Genomic DNA, 21,286 nt, shown 5'->3' with positions numbered 1-21,286 from the left:
TTCATCGTCCCTACAATTCAACCAACATTCATACGCACAGATATCTCCCAACAACTCGCATTTTCCAATCTACCGGGTAACATCCTACAATTCTGCTTGCTCAGCCTGACATAAGACAAGCAGCACAGCTGACGTTCGAACGCAAGCCCTTCAAAAACAAAGCACAATCCAACAGTAGTTCCAAGCAGGACATTTCAGTCTCTCATTCGCGGGCTTTTTCAATTCACACAATACATTGATGTGGCAAGTGCTATTTGGAGCCCTGCGCCGCAGAACGTCACCAGGATCTCCTAGCTCTGTGAAGGGAAACAAGGTGCTCTGCAGCTATTGTGCCCTTGGCCTGAAGCATCAGTCTGAACGTTACCACTTGAAGGGCTCAGTCCACAAAGGCAACGACTCTGGCAACTTTTCCGTGTTGGTGCCTGATTCGCTTGGCTCTGGTGCCTTCTTTGCTGGCAAAATGTTAATGTCAGAATTAACAGTGGAAGTCATTCCCTGAGTAACAGAGCACAATTCGGAAGCCTTTGTGTGGAAGAAGTCCCATTCTTTGACTCTGCTGCCCTGTTCTGAGAAACACCACCGGGGTTGAAAGCCACAGCACAAGAAAACAATGTGGAATTCAGCAACGCGGGAGGGTAACAATGTAATGCTCTGAGTGTGCTGCTTTTTCGTGTGGCAAAGGGTTGAAAGGAGAAGCGTGATTTGAAGCCTTATCCCCGAGAACAGGGTTAGGATGTGATAAGTTTAGAGAGGAAGATAAGTTGGTCTGTGAGTGGTCCTTCAGTTTGTTGGATAACGGCAATACCGTTGAGGTGTGCGAGGTGGCCACTTGTAAATTGAAGCCCAGTTGAGCAGGCATTTTTGAAGCTGGCTGCATTTGTGTGGATAAAAAGGTAATGTCAGAAGTGGGATTCCAACCCACGCCCCTAGAAAGGGACCAGAATACAGCAACCTTTGGTAAGGCAAAGATTAACAGTCCTTGAGTCTGGCACCTTAGACCACTCGGCCATTCTGACAATGGGCAGAGCAAGGTGAGAAAAATGTGCTCCAATTTCCGCACACTCACTGAGCAGCATCACAATCGTTCCTTTCACGAGCTCAGGTCCTCCCAAAGCGCTTTACAGCCAATGAAGTATTTTTAAAGTTGAGGCACTGTTGTAATGTCGAAAAGGCGCTAGCCAATTTGCGCACAGCAAGATCCCACAAACAGCAATGTGATCATGACCAGATAATCTGCTTTTTGCAGTGATGTTGATATCGGAATAAATTTTGAATGGAAGTCACAACTAGTTTGTTCCAACATGCATCTAATTACTGGTATTGCCCTGTGGACATTTAGGTTCCTCTGACCTGTGTGTTGCAAAATCGGTTATCGAGAATTTACCGTCGACGACTTTAATTTCCTGAATTATTACCTATCGCAAGGCAAATTCACATTTTACTCACTGGTCGTTGCTTTCAAAACGGACGCAGCTTTCAGTGGTAGCGTGGCCGAGTGGTCTAAGGCGCTGGATTTAGGCTCCAATCTCTTCGGAGGCGTGGGTTCGAATCCCACCGCTGCCAACCCCTGAATTTGGGGCGTGTACTATTTGCCTCTCTCCGCCTGAAGCAGTGTGTGGCTGCTGCGTCATGACGTGACAATTTTGGTGAGGTGAGGGGAAAACAAGTCCATTAGTTTGTTGAATACCGTTGAGGTGTTTGAAGTGGCCACTTGCAAATTTTGACACTGGATGCATTTGTGTGGGTAGCAATGTCATGTCAGAGGTCAGAGTGCAACCCATGGCCCGAGAAAAGCACCTGAATTCGCCAATCTTTGGTAAGCTCAGGATTAACAGTCCTTGATTCTGGCACCTTACTCCACTCAGCCATCCTGACAACTGGGCACAGCAGCTCCAGAAAAATGTGTTTCAACTTCACACACACTCCCATTCATTCTTACTGCGTGTCCTTTCAGGCAGCGCCAGTCATTAAGTTCATCGTCCCTACAATTCAACCAACATTCATACGCACAGATATCTCCCAACAACTCGCATTTTCCAATCTACCGGGTAACATCCTACAATTCTGCTTGCTCAGCCTGACATAAGACAAGCAGCACAGCTGACGTTCGAACGGAAGCCCTTCAAAAACAAAGCACAATCCAACAGTAGTTCCAAGCAGGACATTTCAGTCTCTCATTCGCGGGCTTTTTCAATTCACACAATACATTGATGTGGCAAGTGCTATTTGGAGCCCTGCGCCGCAGAACGTCACCAGGATCTCCTAGCTCTGTGAAGGGAAACAAGGTGCTCTGCAGCTATTGTGCCCTTGGCCTGAAGCATCAGTCTGAGCGTTACCACTTGAAGGGCTCAGTCCACAAAGGCAACGACTCTGGCAACTTTTCCGTGTTGGTGCCTGATTCGATTGGCTCTGGTGCCTTCTTTGCTGGCAAAATGTTAATGTCAGAATTAACAGTGGAAGTCATTCCCTGAGTAACAGAGCACAATTCGGAAGCCTTTGTGTGGAACAAGTCCCATTCTTTGACTCTGCTGCCCTGTTCTGAGAAACACCACCGGGGTTGAAAGCCACAGCACAAGAAAACAATGTGGAATTCAGCAACGCGGGAGGGTAACAATGTAATGCTCTGAGTGTGCTGCTTTTTCGTGTGGCAAAGGGTTGAAAGGAGAAGCGTGATTTGAAGCCTTATCCCCGAGAACAGGGTTAGGATGTGATAAGTTTAGAGAGGAAGATAAGTTGGTCTGTGAGTGGTCCTTCAGTTTGTTGGATAACGGCAATACCGTTGAGGTGTGCGAGGTGGCCACTTGTAAATTGAAGCCCAGTTGAGCAGGCATTTTTGAAGCTGGCTGCATTTGTGTGGATAAAAAGGTAATGTCAGAAGTGGGATTCCAACCCACGCCCCTAGAAAGGGACCAGAATACAGCAACCTTTGGTAAGGCAAAGATTAACAGTCCTTGAGTCTGGCACCTCAGACCACTCGGCCATTCTGACAATGGGCAGCGCAAGGTGAGAAAAATGTGCTCCAATTTCCGCACACTCACTGAGCAGCATCACAATCGTTCCTTTCACGAGCTCAGGTCCTCCCAAAGCGCTTTACAGCCAATGAAGTATTTTTAAAGTTGAGGCACTGTTGTAATGTCGAAAAGGCGCTAGCCAATTTGCGCACAGCAAGATCCCACAAACAGCAATGTGATCATGACCAGATAATCTGCTTTTTGCAGTGATGTTGATATCGGAATAAATTTTGAATGGAAGTCACAACTAGTTTGTTCCAACATGCATCTAATTACTGGTATTGCCCTGTGGACATTTAGGTTCCTCTGACCTGTGTGTTGCAAAATCGGTTATCGAGAATTTACCGTCGACGACTTTAATTTCCTTAATTATTACCTATCGCAAGGCAAATTCACATTTTACTCACTGGTCGTTGCTTTCAAAACGGACGCAGCTTTCAGTGGTAGCGTGGCCGAGTGGTCTAAGGCGCTGGATTTAGGCTCCAATCTCTTCGGAGGCGTGGGTTCGAATCCCACCGCTGCCAGCCCCTGAATTTGGGGCGTGTACTATTTGCCTCTTCCGCCTGAAGCAGTGTGTGGCTGCTGCGTCATGACGTGACAATTTTGGTGAGGTGAGGGGAAAACAAGTCCATTTGTTTGTTGAATTCCGTTGAGGTGTTTGAAGTGGCCACTTGCAAATTTTGACACTGGATGCATTTGTGTGGGTAGCAATGTCATGTCAGAGGTCAGAGTGCAACCCATGGCCCGAGAAAAGCACCTGAATTCGCCAATCTTTGGTAAGCTCAGGATTAACAGTCCTTGATTCTGGCACCTTACTCCACTCAGCCATCCTGACAACTGGGCACAGCAGCTCCAGAAAAATGTGTTTCAACTTCACACACACTCCCATTCATTCTTACTGCGTGTCCTTTCAGGCAGCGCCAGTCATTAAGTTCATCGTCCCTACAATTCAACCAACATTCATACGCACAGATATCTCCCAACAACTCGCATTTTCCAATCTACCGGGTAACATCCTACAATTCTGCTTGCTCAGCCTGACATAAGACAAGCAGCACAGCTGACGTTCGAACGCAAGCCCTTCAAAAACAAAGCACAATCCAACAGTAGTTCCAAGCAGGACATTTCAGTCTCTCATTCGCGGGCTTTTTCAATTCACACAATACATTGATGTGGCAAGTGCTATTTGGAGCCCTGCGCCGCAGAACGTCACCAGGATCTCCTAGCTCTGTGAAGGGAAACAAGGTGCTCTGCAGCTATTGTGCCCTTGGCCTGAAGCATCAGTCTGAACGTTACCACTTGAAGGGCTCAGTCCACAAAGGCAACGACTCTGGCAACTTTTCCGTGTTGGTGCCTGATTCGCTTGGCTCTGGTGCCTTCTTTGCTGGCAAAATGTTAATGTCAGAATTAACAGTGGAAGTCATTCCCTGAGTAACAGAGCACAATTCGGAAGCCTTTGTGTGGAAGAAGTCCCATTCTTTGACTCTGCTGCCCTGTTCTGAGAAACACCACCGGGGTTGAAAGCCACAGCACAAGAAAACAATGTGGAATTCAGCAACGCGGGAGGGTAACAATGTAATGCTCTGAGTGTGCTGCTTTTTCGTGTGGCAAAGGGTTGAAAGGAGAAGCGTGATTTGAAGCCTTATCCCCGAGAACAGGGTTAGGATGTGATAAGTTTAGAGAGGAAGATAAGTTGGTCTGTGAGTGGTCCTTCAGTTTGTTGGATAACGGCAATACCGTTGAGGTGTGCGAGGTGGCCACTTGTAAATTGAAGCCCAGTTGAGCAGGCATTTTTGAAGCTGGCTGCATTTGTGTGGATAAAAAGGTAATGTCAGAAGTGGGATTCCAACCCACGCCCCTAGAAAGGGACCAGAATACAGCAACCTTTGGTAAGGCAAAGATTAACAGTCCTTGAGTCTGGCACCTTAGACCACTCGGCCATTCTGACAATGGGCAGAGCAAGGTGAGAAAAATGTGCTCCAATTTCCGCACACTCACTGAGCAGCATCACAATCGTTCCTTTCACGAGCTCAGGTCCTCCCAAAGCGCTTTACAGCCAATGAAGTATTTTTAAAGTTGAGGCACTGTTGTAATGTCGAAAAGGCGCTAGCCAATTTGCGCACAGCAAGATCCCACAAACAGCAATGTGATCATGACCAGATAATCTGCTTTTTGCAGTGATGTTGATATCGGAATAAATTTTGAATGGAAGTCACAACTAGTTTGTTCCAACATGCATCTAATTACTGGTATTGCCCTGTGGACATTTAGGTTCCTCTGACCTGTGTGTTGCAAAATCGGTTATCGAGAATTTACCGTCGACGACTTTAATTTCCTGAATTATTACCTATCGCAAGGCAAATTCACATTTTACTCACTGGTCGTTGCTTTCAAAACGGACGCAGCTTTCAGTGGTAGCGTGGCCGAGTGGTCTAAGGCGCTGGATTTAGGCTCCAATCTCTTCGGAGGCGTGGGTTCGAATCCCACCGCTGCCAACCCCTGAATTTGGGGCGTGTACTATTTGCCTCTCTCCGCCTGAAGCAGTGTGTGGCTGCTGCGTCATGACGTGACAATTTTGGTGAGGTGAGGGGAAAACAAGTCCATTAGTTTGTTGAATACCGTTGAGGTGTTTGAAGTGGCCACTTGCAAATTTTGACACTGGATGCATTTGTGTGGGTAGCAATGTCATGTCAGAGGTCAGAGTGCAACCCATGGCCCGAGAAAAGCACCTGAATTCGCCAATCTTTGGTAAGCTCAGGATTAACAGTCCTTGATTCTGGCACCTTACTCCACTCAGCCATCCTGACAACTGGGCACAGCAGCTCCAGAAAAATGTGTTTCAACTTCACACACACTCCCATTCATTCTTACTGCGTGTCCTTTCAGGCAGCGCCAGTCATTAAGTTCATCGGCCCTACAATTCAACCAACATTCATACGCACAGATATCTCCCAACAACTCGCATTTTCCAATCTACCGGGTAACATCCTACAATTCTGCTTGCTCAGCCTGACATAAGACAAGCAGCACAGCTGACGTTCGAACGCAAGCCCTTCAAAAACAAAGCACAATCCAACAGTAGTTCCAAGCAGGACATTTCAGTCTCTCATTCGCGGGCTTTTTCAATTCACACAATACATTGATGTGGCAAGTGCTATTTGGAGCCCTGCGCCGCAGAACGTCACCAGGATCTCCTAGCTCTGTGAAGGGAAACAAGGTGCTCTGCAGCTATTGTGCCCTTGGCCTGAAGCATCAGTCTGAGCGTTACCACTTGAAGGGCTCAGTCCACAAAGGCAACGACTCTGGCAACTTTTCCGTGTTGGTGCCTGATTCGCTTGGCTCTGGTGCCTTCTTTGCTGGCAAAATGTTAATGTCAGAATTAACAGTGGAAGTCATTCCCTGAGTAACAGAGCACAATTCGGAAGCCTTTGTGTGGAAGAAGTCCCATTCTTTGACTCTGCTGCCCTGTTCTGAGAAACACCACCGGGGTTGAAAGCCACAGCACAAGAAAACAATGTGGAATTCAGCAACGCGGGAGGGTAACAATGTAATGCTCTGAGTGTGCTGCTTTTTCGTGTGGCAAAGGGTTGAAAGGAGAAGCGTGATTTGAAGCCTTATCCCCGAGAACAGGGTTAGGATGTGATAAGTTTAGAGAGGAAGATAAGTTGGTCTGTGAGTGGTCCTTCAGTTTGTTGGATAACGGCAATACCGTTGAGGTGTGCGAGGTGGCCACTTGTAAATTGAAGCCCAGTTGAGCAGGCATTTTTGAAGCTGGCTGCATTTGTGTGGATAAAAAGGTAATGTCAGAAGTGGGATTCCAACCCACGCCCCTAGAAAGGGACCAGAATACAGCAACCTTTGGTAAGGCAAAGATTAACAGTCCTTGAGTCTGGCACCTTAGACCACTCGGCCATTCTGACAATGGGCAGCGCAAGGTGAGAAAAATGTGCTCCAATTTCCGCACACTCACTGAGCAGCATCACAATCGTTCCTTTCACGAGCTCAGGTCCTCCCAAAGCGCTTTACAGCCAATGAAGTATTTTTAAAGTTGAGGCACTGTTGTAATGTCGAAAAGGCGCTAGCCAATTTGCGCACAGCAAGATCCCACAAACAGCAATGTGATCATGACCAGATAATCTGCTTTTTGCAGTGATGTTGATATCGGAATAAATTTTGAATGGAAGTCACAACTAGTTTGTTCCAACATGCATCTAATTACTGGTATTGCCCTGTGGACATTTAGGTTCCTCTGACCTGTGTGTTGCAAAATCGGTTATCGAGAATTTACCGTCGACGACTTTAATTTCCTGAATTATTACCTATCGCAAGGCAAATTCACATTTTACTCACTGGTCGTTGCTTTCAAAACGGACGCAGCTTTCAGTGGTAGCGTGGCCGAGTGGTCTAAGGCGCTGGATTTAGGCTCCAATCTCTTCGGAGGCGTGGGTTCGAATCCCACCGCTGCCAACCCCTGAATTTGGGGCGTGTACTATTTGCCTCTCTCCGCCTGAAGCAGTGTGTGGCTGCTGCGTCATGACGTGACAATTTTGGTGAGGTGAGGGGAAAACAAGTCCATTAGTTTGTTGAATACCGTTGAGGTGTTTGAAGTGGCCACTTGCAAATTTTGACACTGGATGCATTTGTGTGGGTAGCAATGTCATGTCAGAGGTCAGAGTGCAACCCATGGCCCGAGAAAAGCACCTGAATTCGCCAATCTTTGGTAAGCTCAGGATTAACAGTCCTTGATTCTGGCACCTTACTCCACTCAGCCATCCTGACAACTGGGCACAGCAGCTCCAGAAAAATGTGTTTCAACTTCACACACACTCCCATTCATTCTTACTGCGTGTCCTTTCAGGCAGCGCCAGTCATTAAGTTCATCGTCCCTACAATTCAACCAACATTCATACGCACAGATATCTCCCAACAACTCGCATTTTCCAATCTACCGGGTAACATCCTACAATTCTGCTTGCTCAGCCTGACATAAGACAAGCAGCACAGCTGACGTTCGAACGGAAGCCCTTCAAAAACAAAGCACAATCCAACAGTAGTTCCAAGCAGGACATTTCAGTCTCTCATTCGCGGGCTTTTTCAATTCACACAATACATTGATGTGGCAAGTGCTATTTGGAGCCCTGCGCCGCAGAACGTCACCAGGATCTCCTAGCTCTGTGAAGGGAAACAAGGTGCTCTGCAGCTATTGTGCCCTTGGCCTGAAGCATCAGTCTGAGCGTTACCACTTGAAGGGCTCAGTCCACAAAGGCAACGACTCTGGCAACTTTTCCGTGTTGGTGCCTGATTCGATTGGCTCTGGTGCCTTCTTTGCTGGCAAAATGTTAATGTCAGAATTAACAGTGGAAGTCATTCCCTGAGTAACAGAGCACAATTCGGAAGCCTTTGTGTGGAACAAGTCCCATTCTTTGACTCTGCTGCCCTGTTCTGAGAAACACCACCGGGGTTGAAAGCCACAGCACAAGAAAACAATGTGGAATTCAGCAACGCGGGAGGGTAACAATGTAATGCTCTGAGTGTGCTGCTTTTTCGTGTGGCAAAGGGTTGAAAGGAGAAGCGTGATTTGAAGCCTTATCCCCGAGAACAGGGTTAGGATGTGATAAGTTTAGAGAGGAAGATAAGTTGGTCTGTGAGTGGTCCTTCAGTTTGTTGGATAACGGCAATACCGTTGAGGTGTGCGAGGTGGCCACTTGTAAATTGAAGCCCAGTTGAGCAGGCATTTTTGAAGCTGGCTGCATTTGTGTGGATAAAAAGGTAATGTCAGAAGTGGGATTCCAACCCACGCCCCTAGAAAGGGACCAGAATACAGCAACCTTTGGTAAGGCAAAGATTAACAGTCCTTGAGTCTGGCACCTCAGACCACTCGGCCATTCTGACAATGGGCAGCGCAAGGTGAGAAAAATGTGCTCCAATTTCCGCACACTCACTGAGCAGCATCACAATCGTTCCTTTCACGAGCTCAGGTCCTCCCAAAGCGCTTTACAGCCAATGAAGTATTTTTAAAGTTGAGGCACTGTTGTAATGTCGAAAAGGCGCTAGCCAATTTGCGCACAGCAAGATCCCACAAACAGCAATGTGATCATGACCAGATAATCTGCTTTTTGCAGTGATGTTGATATCGGAATAAATTTTGAATGGAAGTCACAACTAGTTTGTTCCAACATGCATCTAATTACTGGTATTGCCCTGTGGACATTTAGGTTCCTCTGACCTGTGTGTTGCAAAATCGGTTATCGAGAATTTACCGTCGACGACTTTAATTTCCTTAATTATTACCTATCGCAAGGCAAATTCACATTTTACTCACTGGTCGTTGCTTTCAAAACGGACGCAGCTTTCAGTGGTAGCGTGGCCGAGTGGTCTAAGGCGCTGGATTTAGGCTCCAATCTCTTCGGAGGCGTGGGTTCGAATCCCACCGCTGCCAACCCCTGAATTTGGGGCGTGTACTATTTGCCTCTCTCCGCCTGAAGCAGTGTGTGGCTGCTGCGTCATGACGTGACAATTTTGGTGAGGTGAGGGGAAAACAAGTCCATTTGTTTGTTGAATTCCGTTGAGGTGTTTGAAGTGGCCACTTGCAAATTTTGACACTGGATGCATTTGTGTGGGTAGCAATGTCATGTCAGAGGTCAGAGTGCAACCCATGGCCCGAGAAAAGCACCTGAATTCGCCAATCTTTGGTAAGCTCAGGATTAACAGTCCTTGATTCTGGCACCTTACTCCACTCAGCCATCCTGACAACTGGGCACAGCAGCTCCAGAAAAATGTGTTTCAACTTCACACACACTCCCATTCATTCTTACTGCGTGTCCTTTCAGGCAGCGCCAGTCATTAAGTTCATCGTCCCTACAATTCAACCAACATTCATACGCACAGATATCTCCCAACAACTCGCATTTTCCAATCTACCGGGTAACATCCTACAATTCTGCTTGCTCAGCCTGACATAAGACAAGCAGCACAGCTGACGTTCGAACGCAAGCCCTTCAAAAACAAAGCACAATCCAACAGTAGTTCCAAGCAGGACATTTCAGTCTCTCATTCGCGGGCTTTTTCAATTCACACAATACATTGATGTGGCAAGTGCTATTTGGAGCCCTGCGCCGCAGAACGTCACCAGGATCTCCTAGCTCTGTGAAGGGAAACAAGGTGCTCTGCAGCTATTGTGCCCTTGGCCTGAAGCATCAGTCTGAACGTTACCACTTGAAGGGCTCAGTCCACAAAGGCAACGACTCTGGCAACTTTTCCGTGTTGGTGCCTGATTCGCTTGGCTCTGGTGCCTTCTTTGCTGGCAAAATGTTAATGTCAGAATTAACAGTGGAAGTCATTCCCTGAGTAACAGAGCACAATTCGGAAGCCTTTGTGTGGAAGAAGTCCCATTCTTTGACTCTGCTGCCCTGTTCTGAGAAACACCACCGGGGTTGAAAGCCACAGCACAAGAAAACAATGTGGAATTCAGCAACGCGGGAGGGTAACAATGTAATGCTCTGAGTGTGCTGCTTTTTCGTGTGGCAAAGGGTTGAAAGGAGAAGCGTGATTTGAAGCCTTATCCCCGAGAACAGGGTTAGGATGTGATAAGTTTAGAGAGGAAGATAAGTTGGTCTGTGAGTGGTCCTTCAGTTTGTTGGATAACGGCAATACCGTTGAGGTGTGCGAGGTGGCCACTTGTAAATTGAAGCCCAGTTGAGCAGGCATTTTTGAAGCTGGCTGCATTTGTGTGGATAAAAAGGTAATGTCAGAAGTGGGATTCCAACCCACGCCCCTAGAAAGGGACCAGAATACAGCAACCTTTGGTAAGGCAAAGATTAACAGTCCTTGAGTCTGGCACCTTAGACCACTCGGCCATTCTGACAATGGGCAGAGCAAGGTGAGAAAAATGTGCTCCAATTTCCGCACACTCACTGAGCAGCATCACAATCGTTCCTTTCACGAGCTCAGGTCCTCCCAAAGCGCTTTACAGCCAATGAAGTATTTTTAAAGTTGAGGCACTGTTGTAATGTCGAAAAGGCGCTAGCCAATTTGCGCACAGCAAGATCCCACAAACAGCAATGTGATCATGACCAGATAATCTGCTTTTTGCAGTGATGTTGATATCGGAATAAATTTTGAATGGAAGTCACAACTAGTTTGTTCCAACATGCATCTAATTACTGGTATTGCCCTGTGGACATTTAGGTTCCTCTGACCTGTGTGTTGCAAAATCGGTTATCGAGAATTTACCGTCGACGACTTTAATTTCCTGAATTATTACCTATCGCAAGGCAAATTCACATTTTACTCACTGGTCGTTGCTTTCAAAACGGACGCAGCTTTCAGTGGTAGCGTGGCCGAGTGGTCTAAGGCGCTGGATTTAGGCTCCAATCTCTTCGGAGGCGTGGGTTCGAATCCCACCGCTGCCAACCCCTGAATTTGGGGCGTGTACTATTTGCCTCTCTCCGCCTGAAGCAGTGTGTGGCTGCTGCGTCATGACGTGACAATTTTGGTGAGGTGAGGGGAAAACAAGTCCATTAGTTTGTTGAATACCGTTGAGGTGTTTGAAGTGGCCACTTGCAAATTTTGACACTGGATGCATTTGTGTGGGTAGCAATGTCATGTCAGAGGTCAGAGTGCAACCCATGGCCCGAGAAAAGCACCTGAATTCGCCAATCTTTGGTAAGCTCAGGATTAACAGTCCTTGATTCTGGCACCTTACTCCACTCAGCCATCCTGACAACTGGGCACAGCAGCTCCAGAAAAATGTGTTTCAACTTCACACACACTCCCATTCATTCTTACTGCGTGTCCTTTCAGGCAGCGCCAGTCATTAAGTTCATCGTCCCTACAATTCAACCAACATTCATACGCACAGATATCTCCCAACAACTCGCATTTTCCAATCTACCGGGTAACATCCTACAATTCTGCTTGCTCAGCCTGACATAAGACAAGCAGCACAGCTGACGTTCGAACGCAAGCCCTTCAAAAACAAAGCACAATCCAACAGTAGTTCCAAGCAGGACATTTCAGTCTCTCATTCGCGGGCTTTTTCAATTCACACAATACATTGATGTGGCAAGTGCTATTTGGAGCCCTGCGCCGCAGAACGTCACCAGGATCTCCTAGCTCTGTGAAGGGAAACAAGGTGCTCTGCAGCTATTGTGCCCTTGGCCTGAAGCATCAGTCTGAGCGTTACCACTTGAAGGGCTCAGTCCACAAAGGCAACGACTCTGGCAACTTTTCCGTGTTGGTGCCTGATTCGCTTGGCTCTGGTGCCTTCTTTGCTGGCAAAATGTTAATGTCAGAATTAACAGTGGAAGTCATTCCCTGAGTAACAGAGCACAATTCGGAAGCCTTTGTGTGGAAGAAGTCCCATTCTTTGACTCTGCTGCCCTGTTCTGAGAAACACCACCGGGGTTGAAAGCCACAGCACAAGAAAACAATGTGGAATTCAGCAACGCGGGAGGGTAACAATGTAATGCTCTGAGTGTGCTGCTTTTTCGTGTGGCAAAGGGTTGAAAGGAGAAGCGTGATTTGAAGCCTTATCCCCGAGAACAGGGTTAGGATGTGATAAGTTTAGAGAGGAAGATAAGTTGGTCTGTGAGTGGTCCTTCAGTTTGTTGGATAACGGCAATACCGTTGAGGTGTGCGAGGTGGCCACTTGTAAATTGAAGCCCAGTTGAGCAGGCATTTTTGAAGCTGGCTGCATTTGTGTGGATAAAAAGGTAATGTCAGAAGTGGGATTCCAACCCACGCCCCTAGAAAGGGACCAGAATACAGCAACCTTTGGTAAGGCAAAGATTAACAGTCCTTGAGTCTGGCACCTTAGACCACTCGGCCATTCTGACAATGGGCAGCGCAAGGTGAGAAAAATGTGCTCCAATTTCCGCACACTCACTGAGCAGCATCACAATCGTTCCTTTCACGAGCTCAGGTCCTCCCAAAGCGCTTTACAGCCAATGAAGTATTTTTAAAGTTGAGGCACTGTTGTAATGTCGAAAAGGCGCTAGCCAATTTGCGCACAGCAAGATCCCACAAACAGCAATGTGATCATGACCAGATAATCTGCTTTTTGCAGTGATGTTGATATCGGAATAAATTTTGAATGGAAGTCACAACTAGTTTGTTCCAACATGCATCTAATTACTGGTATTGCCCTGTGGACATTTAGGTTCCTCTGACCTGTGTGTTGCAAAATCGGTTATCGAGAATTTACCGTCGACGACTTTAATTTCCTGAATTATTACCTATCGCAAGGCAAATTCACATTTTACTCACTGGTCGTTGCTTTCAAAACGGACGCAGCTTTCAGTGGTAGCGTGGCCGAGTGGTCTAAGGCGCTGGATTTAGGCTCCAATCTCTTCGGAGGCGTGGGTTCGAATCCCACCGCTGCCAACCCCTGAATTTGGGGCGTGTACTATTTGCCTCTCTCCGCCTGAAGCAGTGTGTGGCTGCTGCGTCATGACGTGACAATTTTGGTGAGGTGAGGGGAAAACAAGTCCATTAGTTTGTTGAATACCGTTGAGGTGTTTGAAGTGGCCACTTGCAAATTTTGACACTGGATGCATTTGTGTGGGTAGCAATGTCATGTCAGAGGTCAGAGTGCAACCCATGGCCCGAGAAAAGCACCTGAATTCGCCAATCTTTGGTAAGCTCAGGATTAACAGTCCTTGATTCTGGCACCTTACTCCACTCAGCCATCCTGACAACTGGGCACAGCAGCTCCAGAAAAATGTGTTTCAACTTCACACACACTCCCATTCATTCTTACTGCGTGTCCTTTCAGGCAGCGCCAGTCATTAAGTTCATCGTCCCTACAATTCAACCAACATTCATACGCACAGATATCTCCCAACAACTCGCATTTTCCAATCTACCGGGTAACATCCTACAATTCTGCTTGCTCAGCCTGACATAAGACAAGCAGCACAGCTGACGTTCGAACGCAAGCCCTTCAAAAACAAAGCACAATCCAACAGTAGTTCCAAGCAGGACATTTCAGTCTCTCATTCGCGGGCTTTTTCAATTCACACAATACATTGATGTGGCAAGTGCTATTTGGAGCCCTGCGCCGCAGAACGTCACCAGGATCTCCTAGCTCTGTGAAGGGAAACAAGGTGCTCTGCAGCTATTGTGCCCTTGGCCTGAAGCATCAGTCTGAGCGTTACCACTTGAAGGGCTCAGTCCACAAAGGCAACGACTCTGGCAACTTTTCCGTGTTGGTGCCTGATTCGCTTGGCTCTGGTGCCTTCTTTGCTGGCAAAATGTTAATGTCAGAATTAACAGTGGAAGTCATTCCCTGAGTAACAGAGCACAATTCGGAAGCCTTTGTGTGGAAGAAGTCCCATTCTTTGACTCTGCTGCCCTGTTCTGAGAAACACCACCGGGGTTGAAAGCCACAGCACAAGAAAACAATGTGGAATTCAGCAACGCGGGAGGGTAACAATGTAATGCTCTGAGTGTGCTGCTTTTTCGTGTGGCAAAGGGTTGAAAGGAGAAGCGTGATTTGAAGCCTTATCCCCGAGAACAGGGTTAGGATGTGATAAGTTTAGAGAGGAAGATAAGTTGGTCTGTGAGTGGTCCTTCAGTTTGTTGGATAACGGCAATACCGTTGAGGTGTGCGAGGTGGCCACTTGTAAATTGAAGCCCAGTTGAGCAGGCATTTTTGAAGCTGGCTGCATTTGTGTGGATAAAAAGGTAATGTCAGAAGTGGGATTCCAACCCACGCCCCTAGAAAGGGACCAGAATACAGCAACCTTTGGTAAGGCAAAGATTAACAGTCCTTGAGTCTGGCACCTTAGACCACTCGGCCATTCTGACAATGGGCAGCGCAAGGTGAGAAAAATGTGCTCCAATTTCCGCACACTCACTGAGCAGCATCACAATCGTTCCTTTCACGAGCTCAGGTCCTCCCAAAGCGCTTTACAGCCAATGAAGTATTTTTAAAGTTGAGGCACTGTTGTAATGTCGAAAAGGCGCTAGCCAATTTGCGCACAGCAAGATCCCACAAACAGCAATGTGATCATGACCAGATAATCTGCTTTTTGCAGTGATGTTGATATCGGAATAAATTTTGAATGGAAGTCACAACTAGTTTGTTCCAACATGCATCTAATTACTGGTATTGCCCTGTGGACATTTAGGTTCCTCTGACCTGTGTGTTGCAAAATCGGTTATCGAGAATTTACCGTCGACGACTTTAATTTCCTGAATTATTACCTATCGCAAGGCAAATTCACATTTTACTCACTGGTCGTTGCTTTCAAAACGGACGCAGCTTTCAGTGGTAGCGTGGCCGAGTGGTCTAAGGCGCTGGATTTAGGCTCCAATCTCTTCGGAGGCGTGGGTTCGAATCCCACCGCTGCCAACCCCTGAATTTGGGGCGTGTACTATTTGCCTCTCTCCGCCTGAAGCAGTGTGTGGCTGCTGCGTCATGACGTGACAATTTTGGTGAGGTGAGGGGAAAACAAGTCCATTAGTTTGTTGAATACCGTTGAGGTGTTTGAAGTGGCCACTTGCAAATTTTGACACTGGATGCATTTGTGTGGGTAGCAATGTCATGTCAGAGGTCAGAGTGCAACCCATGGCCCGAGAAAAGCACCTGAATTCGCCAATCTTTGGTAAGCTCAGGATTAACAGTCGTTGATTCTGGCACCTTACTCCACTCAGCCATCCTGACAACTGGGCACAGCAGCTCCAGAAAAATGTGTTTCAACTTCACACACACTCCCATTCATTCTTACTGCGTGTCCTTTCAGGCAGCGCCAGTCATTAAGTTCATCGTCCCTACAATTCAACCAACATTCATACGCACAGATATCTCCCAACAACTCGCATTTTCCAATCTACCGGGTAACATCCTACAATTCTGCTTGCTCAGCCTGACATAAGACAAGCAGCACAGCTGACGTTCGAACGGAAGCCCTTCAAAAACAAAGCACAATCCAACAGTAGTTCCAAGCAGGACATTTCAGTCTCTCATTCGCGGGCTTTTTCAATTCACACAATACATTGATGTGGCAAGTGCTATTTGGAGCCCTGCGCCGCAGAACGTCACCAGGATCTCCTAGCTCTGTGAAGGGAAACAAGGTGCTCTGCAGCTATTGTGCCCTTGGCCTGAAGCATCAGTCTGAGCGTTACCACTTGAAGGGCTCAGTCCACAAAGGCAACGACTCTGGCAACTTTTCCGTGTTGGTGCCTGATTCGCTTGGCTCTGGTGCCTTCTTTGCTGGCAAAATGTTAATGTCAGAATTAACAGTGGAAGTCATTCCCTGAGTAACAGAGCACAATTCGGAAGCCTTTGTGTGGAAGAAGTCCCATTCTTTGACTCTGCTGCCCTGTTCTGAGAAACACCACCGGGGTTGAAAGCCACAGCACAAGAAAACAATGTGGAATTCAGCAACGCGGGAGGGTAACAATGTAATGCTCTGAGTGTGCTGCTTTTTCCTGTGGCAAAGGGTTGAAAGGAGAAGCGTGATTTGAAGCCTTATCCCCGAGAACAGGGTTAGGATGTGATAAGTTTAGAGAGGAAGATAAGTTGGTCTGTGAGTGGTCCTTCAGTTTGTTGGATAACGGCAATACCGTTGAGGTGTGCGAGGTGGCCACTTGTAAATTGAAGCCCAGTTGAGCAGGCATTTTTGAAGCTGGCTGCATTTGTGTGGATAAAAAGGTAATGTCAGAAGTGGGATTCCAACCCACGCCCCTAGAAAGGGACCAGAATACAGCAACCTTTGGTAAGGCAAAGATTAACAGTCCTTGAGTCTGGCACCTCAGACCACTCGGCCATTCTGACAATGGGCAGCGCAAGGTGAGAAAAATGTGCTCCAATTTCCGCACACTCACTGAGCAGCATCACAATCGTTCCTTTCACGAGCTCAGGTCCTCCCAAAGCGCTTTACAGCCAATGAAGTATTTTTAAAGTTGAGGCACTGTTGTAATGTCGAAAAGGCGCTAGCCAATTTGCGCACAGCAAGATCCCACAAACAGCAATGTGATCATGACCAGATAATCTGCTTTTTGCAGTGATGTTGATATCGGAATAAATTTTGAATGGAAGTCACAACTAGTTTGTTCCAACATGCATCTAATTACTGGTATTGCCCTGTGGACATTTAGGTTCCTCTGACCTGTGTGTTGCAAAATCGGTTATCGAGAATTTACCGTCGACGACTTTAATTTCCTTAATTATTACCTATCGCAAGGCAAATTCACATTTTACTCACTGGTCGTTGCTTTCAAAACGGACGCAGCTTTCAGTGGTAGCGTGGCCGAGTGGTCTAAGGCGCTGGATTTAGGCTCCAATCTCTTCGGAGGCGTGGGTTCGAATCCCACCGCTGCCAACCCCTGAATTTGGGGCGTGTACTATTTGCCTCTCTCCGCCTGAAGCAGTGTGTGGCTGCTGCGTCATGACGTGACAATTTTGGTGAGGTGAGGGGAAAACAAGTCCATTTGTTTGTTGAATTCCGTTGAGGTGTTTGAAGTGGCCACTTGCAAATTTTGACACTGGATGCATTTGTGTGGGTAGCAATGTCATGTCAGAGGTCAGAGTGCAACCCATGGCCCGAGAAAAGCACCTGAATTCGCCAATCTTTGGTAAGCTCAGGATTAACAGTCCTTGATTCTGGCACCTTACTCCACTCAGCCATCCTGACAACTGGGCACAGCAGCTCCAGAAAAATGTGTTTCAACTTCACACACACTCCCATTCATTCTTACTGCGTGTCCTTTCAGGCAGCGCCAGTCATTAAGTTCATCGTCCCTACAATTCAACCAACATTCATACGCACAGATATCTCCCAACAACTCGCATTTTCCAATCTACCGGGTAACATCCTACAATTCTGCTTGCTCAGCCTGACATAAGACAAGCAGCACAGCTGACGTTCGAACGCAAGCCCTTCAAAAACAAAGCACAATCCAACAGTAGTTCCAAGCAGGACATTTCAGTCTCTCATTCGCGGGCTTTTTCAATTCACACAATACATTGATGTGGCAAGTGCTATTTGGAGCCCTGCGCCGCAGAACGTCACCAGGATCTCCTAGCTCTGTGAAGGGAAACAAGGTGCTCTGCAGCTATTGTGCCCTTGGCCTGAAGCATCAGTCTGAGCGTTACCACTTGAAGGGCTCAGTCCACAAAGGCAACGACTCTGGCAACTTTTCCGTGTTGGTGCCTGATTCGCTTGGCTCTGGTGCCTTCTTTGCTGGCAAAATGTTAATGTCAGAATTAACAGTGGAAGTCATTCCCTGAGTAACAGAGCACAATTCGGAAGCCTTTGTGTGGAAGAAGTCCCATTCTTTGACTCTGCTGCCCTGTTCTGAGAAACACCACCGGGGTTGAAAGCCACAGCACAAGAAAACAATGTGGAATTCAGCAACGTGGGAGGGTAACAATGTAATGCTCTGAGTGTGCTGCTTTTTCGTGTGGCAAAGGGTTGAAAGGAGAAGCGTGATTTGAAGCCTTATCCCCGAGAACAGGGTTAGGATGTGATAAGTTTAGAGAGGAAGATAAGTTGGTCTGTGAGTGGTCCTTCAGTTTGTTGGATAACGGCAATACCGTTGAGGTGTGCGAGGTGGCCACTTGTAAATTGAAGCCCAGTTGAGCAGGCATTTTTGAAGCTGGCTGCATTTGTGTGGATAAAAAGGTAATGTCAGAAGTGGGATTCCAACCCACGCCCCTAGAAAGGGACCAGAATACAGCAACCTTTGGTAAGGCAAAGATTAACAGTCCTTGAGTCTGGCACCTTAGACCACTCGGCCATTCTGACAATGGGCAGCGCAAGGTGAGAAAAATGTGCTCCAATTTCCGCACACTCACTGAGCAGCATCACAATCGTTCCTTTCACGAGCTCAGGTCCTCCCAAAGCGCTTTACAGCCAATGAAGTATTTTTAAAGTTGAGGCACTGTTGTAATGTCGAAAAGGCGCTAGCCAATTTGCGCACAGCAAGATCCCACAAACAGCAATGTGATCATGACCAGATAATCTGCTTTTTGCAGTGATGTTGATATCGGAATAAATTTTGAATGGAAGTCACAACTAGTTTGTTCCAACATGCATCTAATTACTGGTATTGCCCTGTGGACATTTAGGTTCCTCTGACCTGTGTGTTGCAAAATCGGTTATCGAGAATTTACCGTCGACGACTTTAATTTCCTGAATTATTACCTATCGCAAGGCAAATTCACATTTTACTCACTGGTCGTTGCTTTCAAAACGGACGCAGCTTTCAGTGGTAGCGTGGCCGAGTGGTCTAAGGCGCTGGATTTAGGCTCTAATCTCTTCGGAGGCGTGGGTTCGAATCCCACCGCTGCCAACCCCTGAATTTGGGGCGTGTACTATTTGCCTCTCTCCGCCTGAAGCAGTGTGTGGCTGCTGCGTCATGACGTGACAATTTTGGTGAGGTGAGGGGAAAACAAGTCCATTAGTTTGTTGAATACCGTTGAGGTGTTTGAAGTGGCCACTTGCAAATTTTGACACTGGATGCATTTGTGTGGGTAGCAATGTCATGTCAGAGGTCAGAGTGCAACCCATGGCCCGAGAAAAGCACCTGAATTCGCCAATCTTTGGTAAGCTCAGGATTAACAGTCGTTGATTCTGGCACCTTACTCCACTCAGCCATCCTGACAACTGGGCACAGCAGCTCCAGAAAAATGTGTTTCAACTTCACACACACTCCCATTCATTCTTACTGCGTGTCCTTTCAGGCAGCGCCAGTCATTAAGTTCATCGTCCCTACAATTCAACCAACATTCATACGCACAGATATCTCCCAACAACTCGCATTTTCCAATCTACCGGGTAACATCCTACAATTCTGCTTGCTCAGCCTGACATAAGACAAGCAGCACAGCTGACGTTCGAACGGAAGCCCTTCAAAAACAAAGCACAATCCAACAGTAGTTCCAAGCAGGACATTTCAGTCTCTCATTCGCGGGCTTTTTCAATTCACACAATACATTGATGTGGCAAGTGCTATTTGGAGCCCTGCGCCGCAGAACGTCACCAGGATCTCCTAGCTCTGTGAAGGGAAACAAGGTGCTCTGCAGCTATTGTGCCCTTGGCCTGAAGCATCAGTCTGAGCGTTACCACTTGAAGGGCTCAGTCCACAAAGGCAACGACTCTGGCAACTTTTCCGTGTTGGTGCCTGATTCGCTTGGCTCTGGTGCCTTCTTTGCTGGCAAAATGTTAATGTCAGAATTAACAGTGGAAGTCATTCCCTGAGTAACAGAGCACAATTCGGAAGCCTTTGTGTGGAAGAAGTCCCATTCTTTGACTCTGCTGCCCTGTTCTGAGAAACACCACCGGGGTTGAAAGCCACAGCACAAGAAAACAATGTGGAATTCAGCAACGCGGGAGGGTAACAATGTAATGCTCTGAGTGTGCTGCTTTTTCCTGTGGCAAAGGGTTGAAAGGAGAAGCGTGATTTGAAGCCTTATCCCCGAGAACAGGGTTAGGATGTGATAAGTTTAGAGAGGAAGATAAGTTGGTCTGTGAGTGGTCCTTCAGTTTGTTGGATAACGGCAATACCGTTGAGGTGTGCGAGGTGGCCACTTGTAAATTGAAGCCCAGTTGAGCAGGCATTTTTGAAGCTGGCTGCATTTGTGTGGATAAAAAGGTAATGTCAGAAGTGGGATTCCAACCCACGCCCCTAGAAAGGGACCAGAATACAGCAACCTTTGGTAAGGCAAAGATTAACAGTCCTTGAGTCTGGCACCTCAGACCACTCGGCCATTCTGACAATGGGCAGCGCAAGGTGAGAAAAATGTGCTCCAATTTCCGCACACTCACTGAGCAGCATCACAATCGTTCCTTTCACGAGCTCAGGTCCTCCCAAAGCGCTTTACAGCCAATGAAGTATTTTTAAAGTTGAGGCACTGTTGTAATGTCGAAAAGGCGCTAGCCAATTTGCGCACAGCAAGATCCCACAAACAGCAATGTGATCATGACCAGATAATCTGCTTTTTGCAGTGATGTTGATATCGGAATAAATTTTGAATGGAAGTCACAACTAGTTTGTTCCAACATGCATCTAATTACTGGTATTGCCCTGTGGACATTTAGGTTCCTCTGACCTGTGTGTTGCAAAATCGGTTATCGAGAATTTACCGTCGACGACTTTAATTTCCTTAATTATTACCTATCGCAAGGCAAATTCACATTTTACTCACTGGTCGTTGCTTTCAAAACGGACGCAGCTTTCAGTGGTAGCGTGGCCGAGTGGTCTAAGGCGCTGGATTTAGGCTCCAATCTCTTCGGAGGCGTGGGTTCGAATCCCACCGCTGCCAACCC

The 21,286-nt window shown here is 47.2% G+C and overlaps 18 non-coding genes across 18 annotated transcripts; 11 read left to right on the top strand and 7 right to left on the bottom strand.

The window, feature by feature from the left end:
- Window positions 1–897: 897 nt before the first annotated feature.
- trnal-caa (transfer RNA leucine (anticodon CAA)) lies at window positions 898–1,016 on the bottom strand. The gene is made up of 2 exons: window positions 979–1,016; window positions 898–943 (listed from the first exon to the last, which is right to left on the bottom strand). It is a non-coding gene; the product is annotated as a tRNA-Leu (tRNA).
- A 465-nt stretch (window positions 1,017–1,481) lies between these two features.
- Window positions 1,482–1,563, top strand: trnal-uag (transfer RNA leucine (anticodon UAG)). The gene has a single exon. It is a non-coding gene; the product is annotated as a tRNA-Leu (tRNA).
- A 1,890-nt stretch (window positions 1,564–3,453) lies between these two features.
- trnal-uag (transfer RNA leucine (anticodon UAG)) lies at window positions 3,454–3,535 on the top strand. The gene has a single exon. It is a non-coding gene; the product is annotated as a tRNA-Leu (tRNA).
- A 1,305-nt stretch (window positions 3,536–4,840) lies between these two features.
- trnal-caa (transfer RNA leucine (anticodon CAA)) lies at window positions 4,841–4,959 on the bottom strand. Its single transcript has 2 exons — window positions 4,922–4,959; window positions 4,841–4,886 (listed from the first exon to the last, which is right to left on the bottom strand). It is a non-coding gene; the product is annotated as a tRNA-Leu (tRNA).
- Window positions 4,960–5,424: 465 nt separating this feature from the next.
- Window positions 5,425–5,506, top strand: trnal-uag (transfer RNA leucine (anticodon UAG)). Its single transcript has one exon. It is a non-coding gene; the product is annotated as a tRNA-Leu (tRNA).
- Window positions 5,507–6,812: 1,306 nt separating this feature from the next.
- On the bottom strand, window positions 6,813–6,931 carry trnal-caa (transfer RNA leucine (anticodon CAA)). The gene is made up of 2 exons: window positions 6,894–6,931; window positions 6,813–6,858 (listed from the first exon to the last, which is right to left on the bottom strand). It is a non-coding gene; the product is annotated as a tRNA-Leu (tRNA).
- Window positions 6,932–7,396: 465 nt separating this feature from the next.
- trnal-uag (transfer RNA leucine (anticodon UAG)) lies at window positions 7,397–7,478 on the top strand. The gene has a single exon. It is a non-coding gene; the product is annotated as a tRNA-Leu (tRNA).
- Window positions 7,479–9,368: 1,890 nt separating this feature from the next.
- On the top strand, window positions 9,369–9,450 carry trnal-uag (transfer RNA leucine (anticodon UAG)). Its single transcript has one exon. It is a non-coding gene; the product is annotated as a tRNA-Leu (tRNA).
- Window positions 9,451–10,756: 1,306 nt separating this feature from the next.
- trnal-caa (transfer RNA leucine (anticodon CAA)) lies at window positions 10,757–10,875 on the bottom strand. Its single transcript has 2 exons — window positions 10,838–10,875; window positions 10,757–10,802 (listed from the first exon to the last, which is right to left on the bottom strand). It is a non-coding gene; the product is annotated as a tRNA-Leu (tRNA).
- Window positions 10,876–11,340: 465 nt separating this feature from the next.
- trnal-uag (transfer RNA leucine (anticodon UAG)) lies at window positions 11,341–11,422 on the top strand. Its single transcript has one exon. It is a non-coding gene; the product is annotated as a tRNA-Leu (tRNA).
- Window positions 11,423–12,728: 1,306 nt separating this feature from the next.
- Window positions 12,729–12,847, bottom strand: trnal-caa (transfer RNA leucine (anticodon CAA)). The gene is made up of 2 exons: window positions 12,810–12,847; window positions 12,729–12,774 (listed from the first exon to the last, which is right to left on the bottom strand). It is a non-coding gene; the product is annotated as a tRNA-Leu (tRNA).
- Window positions 12,848–13,312: 465 nt separating this feature from the next.
- On the top strand, window positions 13,313–13,394 carry trnal-uag (transfer RNA leucine (anticodon UAG)). Its single transcript has one exon. It is a non-coding gene; the product is annotated as a tRNA-Leu (tRNA).
- Window positions 13,395–14,700: 1,306 nt separating this feature from the next.
- trnal-caa (transfer RNA leucine (anticodon CAA)) lies at window positions 14,701–14,819 on the bottom strand. Its single transcript has 2 exons — window positions 14,782–14,819; window positions 14,701–14,746 (listed from the first exon to the last, which is right to left on the bottom strand). It is a non-coding gene; the product is annotated as a tRNA-Leu (tRNA).
- Window positions 14,820–15,284: 465 nt separating this feature from the next.
- On the top strand, window positions 15,285–15,366 carry trnal-uag (transfer RNA leucine (anticodon UAG)). The gene has a single exon. It is a non-coding gene; the product is annotated as a tRNA-Leu (tRNA).
- Window positions 15,367–17,256: 1,890 nt separating this feature from the next.
- On the top strand, window positions 17,257–17,338 carry trnal-uag (transfer RNA leucine (anticodon UAG)). The gene has a single exon. It is a non-coding gene; the product is annotated as a tRNA-Leu (tRNA).
- Window positions 17,339–18,644: 1,306 nt separating this feature from the next.
- trnal-caa (transfer RNA leucine (anticodon CAA)) lies at window positions 18,645–18,763 on the bottom strand. The gene is made up of 2 exons: window positions 18,726–18,763; window positions 18,645–18,690 (listed from the first exon to the last, which is right to left on the bottom strand). It is a non-coding gene; the product is annotated as a tRNA-Leu (tRNA).
- A 465-nt stretch (window positions 18,764–19,228) lies between these two features.
- Window positions 19,229–19,310, top strand: trnal-uag (transfer RNA leucine (anticodon UAG)). The gene is given in 2 exon segments: window positions 19,229–19,266; window positions 19,276–19,310. It is a non-coding gene; the product is annotated as a tRNA-Leu (tRNA).
- A 1,890-nt stretch (window positions 19,311–21,200) lies between these two features.
- Window positions 21,201–21,282, top strand: trnal-uag (transfer RNA leucine (anticodon UAG)). Its single transcript has one exon. It is a non-coding gene; the product is annotated as a tRNA-Leu (tRNA).
- Window positions 21,283–21,286: the final 4 nt, after the last annotated feature.

Source organism: Pristiophorus japonicus, chromosome 8 (assembly GCF_044704955.1).
Source record: "Pristiophorus japonicus isolate sPriJap1 chromosome 8, sPriJap1.hap1, whole genome shotgun sequence".
Taxonomy (NCBI): domain Eukaryota; kingdom Metazoa; phylum Chordata; class Chondrichthyes; family Pristiophoridae; genus Pristiophorus; species Pristiophorus japonicus.
The sequence above is the reverse complement of the archived record's forward strand: the minus strand, read 5'-3'. Positions and strand labels throughout refer to the sequence as shown.